This window comes from Populus euphratica, unplaced genomic scaffold (assembly GCF_000495115.2).
Source record: "Populus euphratica unplaced genomic scaffold, PopEup_1.0 scaffold9.1, whole genome shotgun sequence".
NCBI lineage: Eukaryota > Viridiplantae > Streptophyta > Magnoliopsida > Malpighiales > Salicaceae > Populus > Populus euphratica.
The window spans coordinates 791,909-800,802 of record NW_011499857.1 but is presented as its reverse complement, the minus strand read 5'-3'; the positions used below and the strand labels follow the sequence as shown (position 1 = coordinate 800,802).

Sequence of the window (8,894 nt, the reverse complement as noted above, 5' to 3'; positions counted from 1 at the left end):
TCAAATTAAAAAAATACTTTTTATAAAGTAATTTTTTTCAAATTACTACTACAATATCAAATATACTATTATGATGTCCGACATTGCGGTACAGGTACAAAAGTTTTGAAAACCTTCTAATGTTGTTAGTTAAAAATTTATATTTTTTTATAGTTTTAAGTTTTTTTAATGTATTAATATAAAGGATGAATTTTAAAAAATAAAAAATATATATATTTTAATATATTAAAAAATACTTTTAAAAATAATATTTCTCATATTTCCAAATAAAAATAATATAAAATAGTAAAATATTGTGCGATGGCAAGCTATTAACATCTCATGTAATTACAAAACTTATTTAAAGGAGTCAAATAAAAAATAATATAAGTCTATATTTTTTTATTATATGCACTCTAATTATAAATGCCATCATGTTTAAGTTTAAATCTTTAATCTTTTCTTTTGAAGTAAGCCAATAACAAGATCTTCTCCTTTTAATTTATTATTTTTTCCAAGAATGTATAAGAATAGCATTTTTATGAGATGGAATGAATTTTACCTATTATTTTAGCTTATCAGCGTCCAAAAGAAAGAATGATGAGATAAATTAGATTTTTTTTTTAATCTAATGTTAGAGCGTGGTAGTACGGTGATGATTATTTTTAAAATATTTTTTATTTGAAAAAAATATTTTTTATATTTTAAAATTTATTTTTGACATTAAATATGTGAAAAGGATAAAGAAAAAAATTAATAAAAAAATTTAAAACTTCCTCACAAATACCCTGTAAAAAGATGCCCTGTAAAGCTGCTGTCTTGTGGACGACGCAGCGTGTGAACTGTGATGTGAAGTGTTCGTATACAAACAAGAATAAAGACGAACATGAAAATGACTTTTAAGGAAGTGTGTGTGGACGTGTTTAGAATTTGTTAAGTTTGATTTGTTTTGTATATCATTTATCCAGCAAACGAAGATATATACTTAGTTAAGTGGAAGCATTCGTGACAGCATCGTGGAGTCAATTCAGTTTTGTCCTTCCCCAGTCGACTCCACAATCTACATTCAGATCTTTCGATGTCCTTTTCTAAATATTTTTAACGCGTCAAATTTGGTGTTTGCTACCCCGACTCCATTCTTCTTTCTTCTTTCTTTTCTCTTTTTTCACACCAAACCTAGAAAATATACCGGTTACTTTAATATCATCATCAAAATATTTTTTATATCATTATTTTTAAAATTTCTTTTTGTTATCATCCAAATTATACAATTTCTTTTTGTTAAAATATCATTTTACAGAGAATTTAACATTTTCTATTTTGTTTGTGATTTTAATATAGACTTTTAGAAATAAGATTTTGGATGTGAAATTGATATATCCTAGTTGATGAGTCTAAAATTTAAAATATTTAAAAATAAAATTGATATTTTAGGTAATTGATTTATCTTTTAGTTCATGTGATCTAATTTATTTTTTATAGTCAATATATCTAATGACTTAATATAAAAAACTCACAAGATTAATAACCGATAACATGTGACATCTAATAAATTAAGTGATTAATAATTATAGTAGTAGCAGAAGACGTCTGATTAACCAAATGATTAATAATCAATACCTATAAAATATCATTTTTTATGAATGTGAGTATTTTTATAATTTTATAAAAAAAAATATAATAATAATTCAAAGATGTATGCTCTGAATATATATATATAATAAATAATAAAAAGATTCTAGATTTTTAACTTAAATGATTCATGGTGTATTTATAACGCCTTGATCTTTTTTTTTTTATTGGAAGAAGAGACTGAAATATAATTTAACTCTTATTATATTTTAAGTTTTATTTCACTCAAAATAATATATATTAAATTAATAAAAAATAATAAAAAATCTATATAAAATATAAAAAAATTATTTTATAAAATATTAAATTTAAATTCATTAAAAATAATAATAAATCCAAGTGTGCTGCTTGGATTCAAACATATCAGGCTTACGAGTAACAGCCCAAGTCTACAAATACGCTAAAATGCACTGGATGTTCATGCACCCTTGCAGGGAGCATGGGCTCGAGCTATATACCTACGTGAGCTGAGGCTTCTTGTGTAAATCCATGCTTTTTAGAAATTAGATTCAAGCTACCACGTCCAAAATTATTTTGTATATTTTAAGGAATTATTTTGGGTACATCACTAATAATTATCAACAGTGCGTTGAATATTGTATATATAATAAAATCTTTTTTTAAGTCACAGCAACTTTAGGTTACGTGAAAATAAAGTTTATAAAAGATACACTATCTTTTTATCCATTCTATACTCTTTACTTGTCTTATAACATGCAATACACAGCAGGTAGGACTCCAAGTTAATTCTTGTTGCAGTAAAAGAACATATCAATATTTCATATGTATTTTATTATATCATGATTTCTTTCTAGTTATGAAGTGTAAATGTATTGTTTACACTTAATAAAATAAATTAAAAAAAAAATACAGGAATCAATAAACCAAGAAAAAATTGTTAATGTTAATCAGAAACTAAAATGAAAAGCTAATTGTTTTTTAAAAACCAAAAGACCGACGAGCATGTAAGTCAGTATTTAACTTCAGCTTTCCTTTTTTATTTATATATACATTATCATGGAGATTATTGTTTTCAGAACAAATTCCTTTTATTTTGATAATACATCCTCAAAATGTAATTTATCTATAAAAAAAATATAATCAAAAAAATTACAATAATCTTTTTGAAACATTATAAAAATAAATTAATAACTACAATTTAAAAAAATGAATTAATAATTTAAAATACAAGAGAGAGAATTTTAATAAAACATCAAAACAAAGTTAAAAAAAAAAACACATCAAAGAAGAGGAAGAAGGATATGTGATAAAAATTTAAACTATAAAAATTGAAGGTTATGATAATAAATATTCTAAGGATTCTAAACGATTCACAATGAGGATAAAAGGCTTTTTTTTAATTAAAAGCTTTTTATCTTATTAATGTGATTTATTTTTTTATAATTTATTTTTTGAAATGTTTATTTTTTGCAGCAAATTATCAAAATCATAAAAAAATTATTTTCATTTTCTTATCATGATTGTATTTTAAAATATAAGAACAATACATTAAAAATTTTTGGAGCCAGTTTTTTATGTAATCAAGCCATAATGAAAAATAATTTATGGAAAGAGGCTAGAAAACAAAATTTAAGAAAAAAGACATACAAATGACGAATGGTTGTACAAAAAGGTACTGTTATTAAATAAATGTTTTTTTCTCAAAAATGATATTTTTAGTGTATTTTAAAGTTATTATTTTTTTGAAATTCAACCAAAAAAATAAAAAAAACCATAGCCGCCCAAATATACAGAGACAACATATTTGCCCATATAATAAAAAGGTTAGATTAACATGTATGACTTTTTTTCACCCATAAAGGGGCGAAAAAAATGTCACCAGTCCTTTTTTTTTTAATAGATATAAAAACAGGCATGCATCATTTGCCTGTCTAGTTTTCAACCACATGAAAGATGGTTGGAAAATTAGGCTAGATTTTTATTTTGATATTTAATTTTTAATTTATTTTTACTTATAAATACCTAATAAAAATTCTTACCATGATAATAAATCAATCTCTTAATTTAAAACAACATCCAAATCATCCTAAAAACATAAAAATAAAACCCAAAAAAAAGAAACATCTTTAATTGACATTAATAAATAATATACCCAATGAATTTATTTTTTAGAAAAATGAAGGTACTTCTTTTTTTAAAAAAAAATTATATAAACCCTTAAATGCTAACCTTGTTTATTTCCATAATGCGCGGTGTGATTTGTATTTTATTTTAAATATAAATTTTAAAAATTTTAGGTAATTAATACACATCATAATTTTACATGAGTTTTATTAAAAATTCTCTCTTGAACTGTTAATTAAAAACATATATTTTATAAAAAATTTAAAACTTGTTTTTTTATAATATTAATTAACCATAAAAACCTTCGCATTAACTACCACAATAACAAATGCACCAAGTAAAAAGCAGCACCTATGGTCATTGTTAGACGGTGACGGTCACTTACAAATAATAATTGCAATGTTTCTCATGGAACAAAACCTGTGATTGGAAGGTCTTATGATGGAGGACGAATGCATGCCTGGGGCAGCCTAAAGAGTGCAGAGTATTATATTTCCTTTATCATTTGCAGACGGGAACTAATTACTCTTTCAATCACCGGCCAGATCAATCCAGTAACAGACCACCTTAAAATTAAGGTGCGTTTATTCATTGAAAAGTAATTTATTTTTAAAAAATAAATTTTAAAAAAATAAATTATTTTTGGTGTTCAACATCTTTAATTGACATTAATAAATAATAAACCCAATGGATTTATTTTTTACAAAAATGAAGGTACTTCTTCTTTTTTTTTAAAAAAAAAATTATATAAACCCTTAAATGCTAACCTTGTTTATTTCCATAATGCGCGGTGTGATTTGTATTTTATTTTAAATATAAATTTTAAAAATTTTAGTTAATTAATACACACCATAATTTTACATGAGTTTTATTAAAAAATCTCTCTTGAAATGTTAATTAAAATATATATATTTTATAAAAAAATTAAAACTTTTTTTTTATAATATTAATTAACCATAAAAACCTTCGCATTAACTACCACAATAACAAATGCACCAAGTAAAAAGCAGCACCTATGGTCATTGTTAGACGGTGACGGTCCGTCCTACCGACCGTCCATCCCAAGATGACGATGCAACACTATCCCTAATAATTTGCATATTACACTACATGACAGTAACCTTACAAATAAAAATTGTAATGTTTCTCATGGAACAAAACCTGTGATTGGAAGGTCTTATGATGGAGGACGAATGCATGCCTGGGGCAGCCTAAAGAGTGCAGAGTATTATATTTCCTTTATCATTTGCAGACGGGAACTAATTACTCTTTCAATCAATTACTCTTTCAATCCATTAACAGACCAACCATCTAGGTGATGACCAAATAATAAGAATTTAGAATTAAGGGATTTGTTCTCTCTGTAATCTCAGGTTCGAGTCCTTAATTGCTCATATGATGGCCACTGGAGGCTTACATGGTCGTTAACTTCAGGGCCCGTGGGATTAGTCGTGGTGCGCGCAAGCTGGCCCGGACACCCACGTTAATCTTAAAAAAAAAAAAATCCAGTAACAAACCAACTTAAAATTAAGGTGTTTATTTTTAAAAAATAAATTTCAAGAAAATAAATTATTTTTTGATGTTTAAGTAATATAATAAAAAATAAATTAGAAAATACTTTCCAGTATCTAGTTATGTCATGAAAAATAAGCAGCAACATAACTTATTAATATTTTATTTTTTTTCAAGTTTATTAAAACAATAAGAAACAAATCTTATAAATTAAAAAGTTGAATATGAATGAAATTGAAAAAAATATAATTTTGTAAATTATTTCAAATAAAATAAATAACAATCAAACTAATAAAGATCAAAATAACAAATAAAAAAATTAAAAGATGAAGAAATTAAAATAATAATAATAACCATTTCATAAATTATTTCAAATAAAGTAAGTAACAATTAAAATAATGAGAATCAAATTTGATAGATAAAAAATTTTAATTAAAAAATAATAAGAGAAAAACAAATAACAATTATAAAAATAAAAATTAAAGTTAATATAAAAATTAAATTTTAATGGATTAAATTGAAAAAAATATTCAAAACAAAATATACATAGCAATAAAAAATTTGAGTATCAAATTTAATATAATCAATAAATAATATAATATTTTTATATTTTTCATAATTTCTGGAAAGTGTTTTCACCTAAAATAAAATAAAAATACTTTTTTAAAAACTAAATCAAATTTTTCTTTAACAGAAAAGTATTTTTTGTTTATCAATTTTTTTAATGATAAATATAAAAAAAAATTATTATTTTTACTTTAAATCACTTCTTATCAAACAAAAAAAAAGATGTAAACAAACGACGCCCAAGCGTTTTTTTAATCAACGCTGTTTTAAGCTGTTTTTTTCAATTAAAGTTTATATGGACTCGGATCAATCGACAAAAACAGTGACTCTGGCCTTAGACAAAGTCGATCTCCGGGTTAGATTTTATAAATATCCTTTCAATTTTTAAACTTTTGTAAGTTTGGGCTTCCTTGCAATTGGAGGATGATCACAACGATGGTTTTGAAAGCAGCGTTTAGCAGCCCGAGGCCCGAAAGACTTTGATGTTAATACTGCGCTTCCTTGCAGTTGAGTAACGACGCTATCATGGAGCGAGCGGATTTGTATAAACGAGGAAATTAATCTGAAAAAGATACATAATAAAGTCATAATTCCATCTTAACCAATCTTACACAAAGTTGCTAACAATAGGGATATAAAGCTCAAATGGTTGATCCTCCATGTTTACTGATAAAAATTTTAATCCATTTTTTCTTCATGTTTGCACTCTATGCCATAAATTCTTTAGCTATCACTCCATGCTTCTTCATGGTTGAACCCTCTAAATACATGTATCTCACCTGGTATGCAATTCTCTGCAGTTGAAATCGCAGCAGGGATTGTTGCTACTGATATAGTATTCTCTTTGGTAATCTGCAAATATGTGGCTCTCGTGGTATGCAATCTCTGAATTGTGTAACTCAATAGCAATAGTCCCCTACGGCTACAACAACTGCAGCTGCACCCACCCATTGCCGCAGCTGTATTTTATAGCAAAAATCAAACAAGAAAATGCAGTGGTTAGTTTTAATATTGGGTGCCTTCAATTAACCAATCAGATAGTTTTGGTTTATGGGGGTGTTTGGAATGGTGGTGGTGGTTTAATTTCAAATTAATTCTTTGTAAGGTGTTTCCACATCGTTTTGATATTAAAAATAAAATAAAATATTTTATTTTAATATACTTACAAGCTAAAAACAATTGAAAAACAAGCAAGTTTTATATCAAACTCCAACCACCGTATATTTTTCTTTCCTACTAACTTACTGCTAATTAATCGTGTGTATGTATATATATATATAAAGAAAACGAAAAGTAAAAAAGACTACCAGGGGTCATGAATTCGGTCAGCCATGGGTTTTGTAGCCCTGGAGCAACGCTCTGCAGATTTTTTCACAGCAGACTTCTCTATCATCTTCCCGTTCATAACGGCCAACTGATAGACAGTAAGAGAACTCCAATCACCAGAACTGTTTCCTGGATCCAAAACTTCAAGAAATGTTGGAAGGTGGATTGGTTTCTGAGATTGATCTGGCGCCATCAGGAATTACTAAATAGTGATATCAGTTTTATGCTTTTATAAAATCTCAACATATCAGCATGACTGTTCTAAAAATCAACTCCATATCTACATCCATTGTTTTATTACTTGCGCTGAACAGATGCATAGCCAAACTTTTTCAGTGAATGACTAGGCTACTATGACTATTATTTTCTTCAAAGAAAAGCCAAATAAGATTTTCAACTATGATATTCGATTGTACATGAATCGCGTTCATGTATTTGCAAATCATGCCGAAACTGGAATTCTGCAAACTGTCAGAGTTGTATAGAATAATTTCAAGCCTTTTCAAATAAGTGTTATCATGGATTTCAAGCATACTTCCTTCTTTCTATGTGTTAGACGCCGCTCCATATCAGAGTTCAACGAATCATCAGTTGTTATTTTGGGATGCTCTGTTCCAAACAGAAAAACGGGAAACAAATTCTAGCCGGCGAATTATATTTGTTAATTAATAATTAATTACCCACTTTCCTTTTCTTGCATTTTCTCTTTCTGTAAATGATCTACGCCACGAAACAGAACACGCAAAGAATGCAGCCATTTAAACTAGAAATCAAGCAAAAATTAGTGACTCGAGAAATACAAACCACAGTTATCATATTTAGTAAAGCTGAAGAGAGAGAGAGAGAGAGAGGCGTGCAAAAATGGAGCTGTGGAGGTTGAAAAATTAACAGTGGTTTGTTTGTGAGCAGAGGCTTAAGCTTCAGATCCGTGTCTTCTGAAAAGGAAGAGAGGGTTTTGGAGCGCAGATCTAGCATGAATCAAAAAAAGGGAAAAAAATCTCAAACAACACAAAATCAAAAGAAAGAGCATGAGGAAGAGAGGGGGAAGATTTACCTGGAGATTGAAAACTTGTTGATCTCTCTTCACTGATTAGAATGAGAGCCCAAGGCGTAAGAGAGGAGAGGCAGCGAAGAGGAAGATTTTTCTCCCGCTCTCAAATTTTTTTTTTAAAAAACCATGTTCACTTCCTTTTCTTTTGTTCTTCTCAAATTTACTATTACGAGGATATTGTTTTATTATAAAACATAACCGAATTAGAAGCATATATTTTCTAGTTAAATACCATTAAGAAAATCATTATTAAAAACTTCAAGCAAGTTGAAGGAGTAGTAAATATCGATTGTGTTTTTTATTAAATAAAAAAAGTTTATGTTTTTCGGTGTGATGAACTCGCTTTATGTTTATTTATTAAATGAAAAGCACATTATATAAAACCAATCCCTAAATTCACGAATTCCATTTTTTTAAATAAAAAACATATTATATAAAACCATTCTTATTGTTAACAAATCCATATCCAGCTTCAACCTTGATTTTAGTTTCTTCTCTCAATAACCATAACCAAAAATAAAATCAAACCTTAAAACTCTTTTTGTTTTTTTTTCAAAAAATGCCGGCGCAGCTTTGTACATGCTAGATATCATATTGCCAAGGCGCTGGTAACAATTCCACACCGTGTTCCTTAATATTAGTGATTAAATTTTAAATTATTTTTTATTTATAAATATTAAAATAATTTTATTTTATTTTTTATATCAAAACAATCTAAAAATAAAAAAATAATTTTTTTTTA

At 26.8% G+C, this 8,894-nt stretch overlaps 1 protein-coding gene across 1 annotated transcript in view; it reads right to left on the bottom strand.

The window, feature by feature from the left end:
• The window catches only part of LOC105123585 (uncharacterized protein C24B11.05-like), an 11,192-nt gene extending 2,927 nt beyond the window's left edge, over positions 1-8,265 (bottom strand). The window contains exons 1-2 of the mRNA XM_011023244.1: positions 8,156-8,265; positions 7,933-8,069 (exon numbers count right to left, since the gene is read on the bottom strand). The gene's annotated coding sequence lies outside the window, so the exon portion shown is untranslated. The remainder of the gene's footprint in view (positions 1-7,932; positions 8,070-8,155) is intronic.
• Between the last annotated feature and the right edge of the window lie 629 nt (positions 8,266-8,894).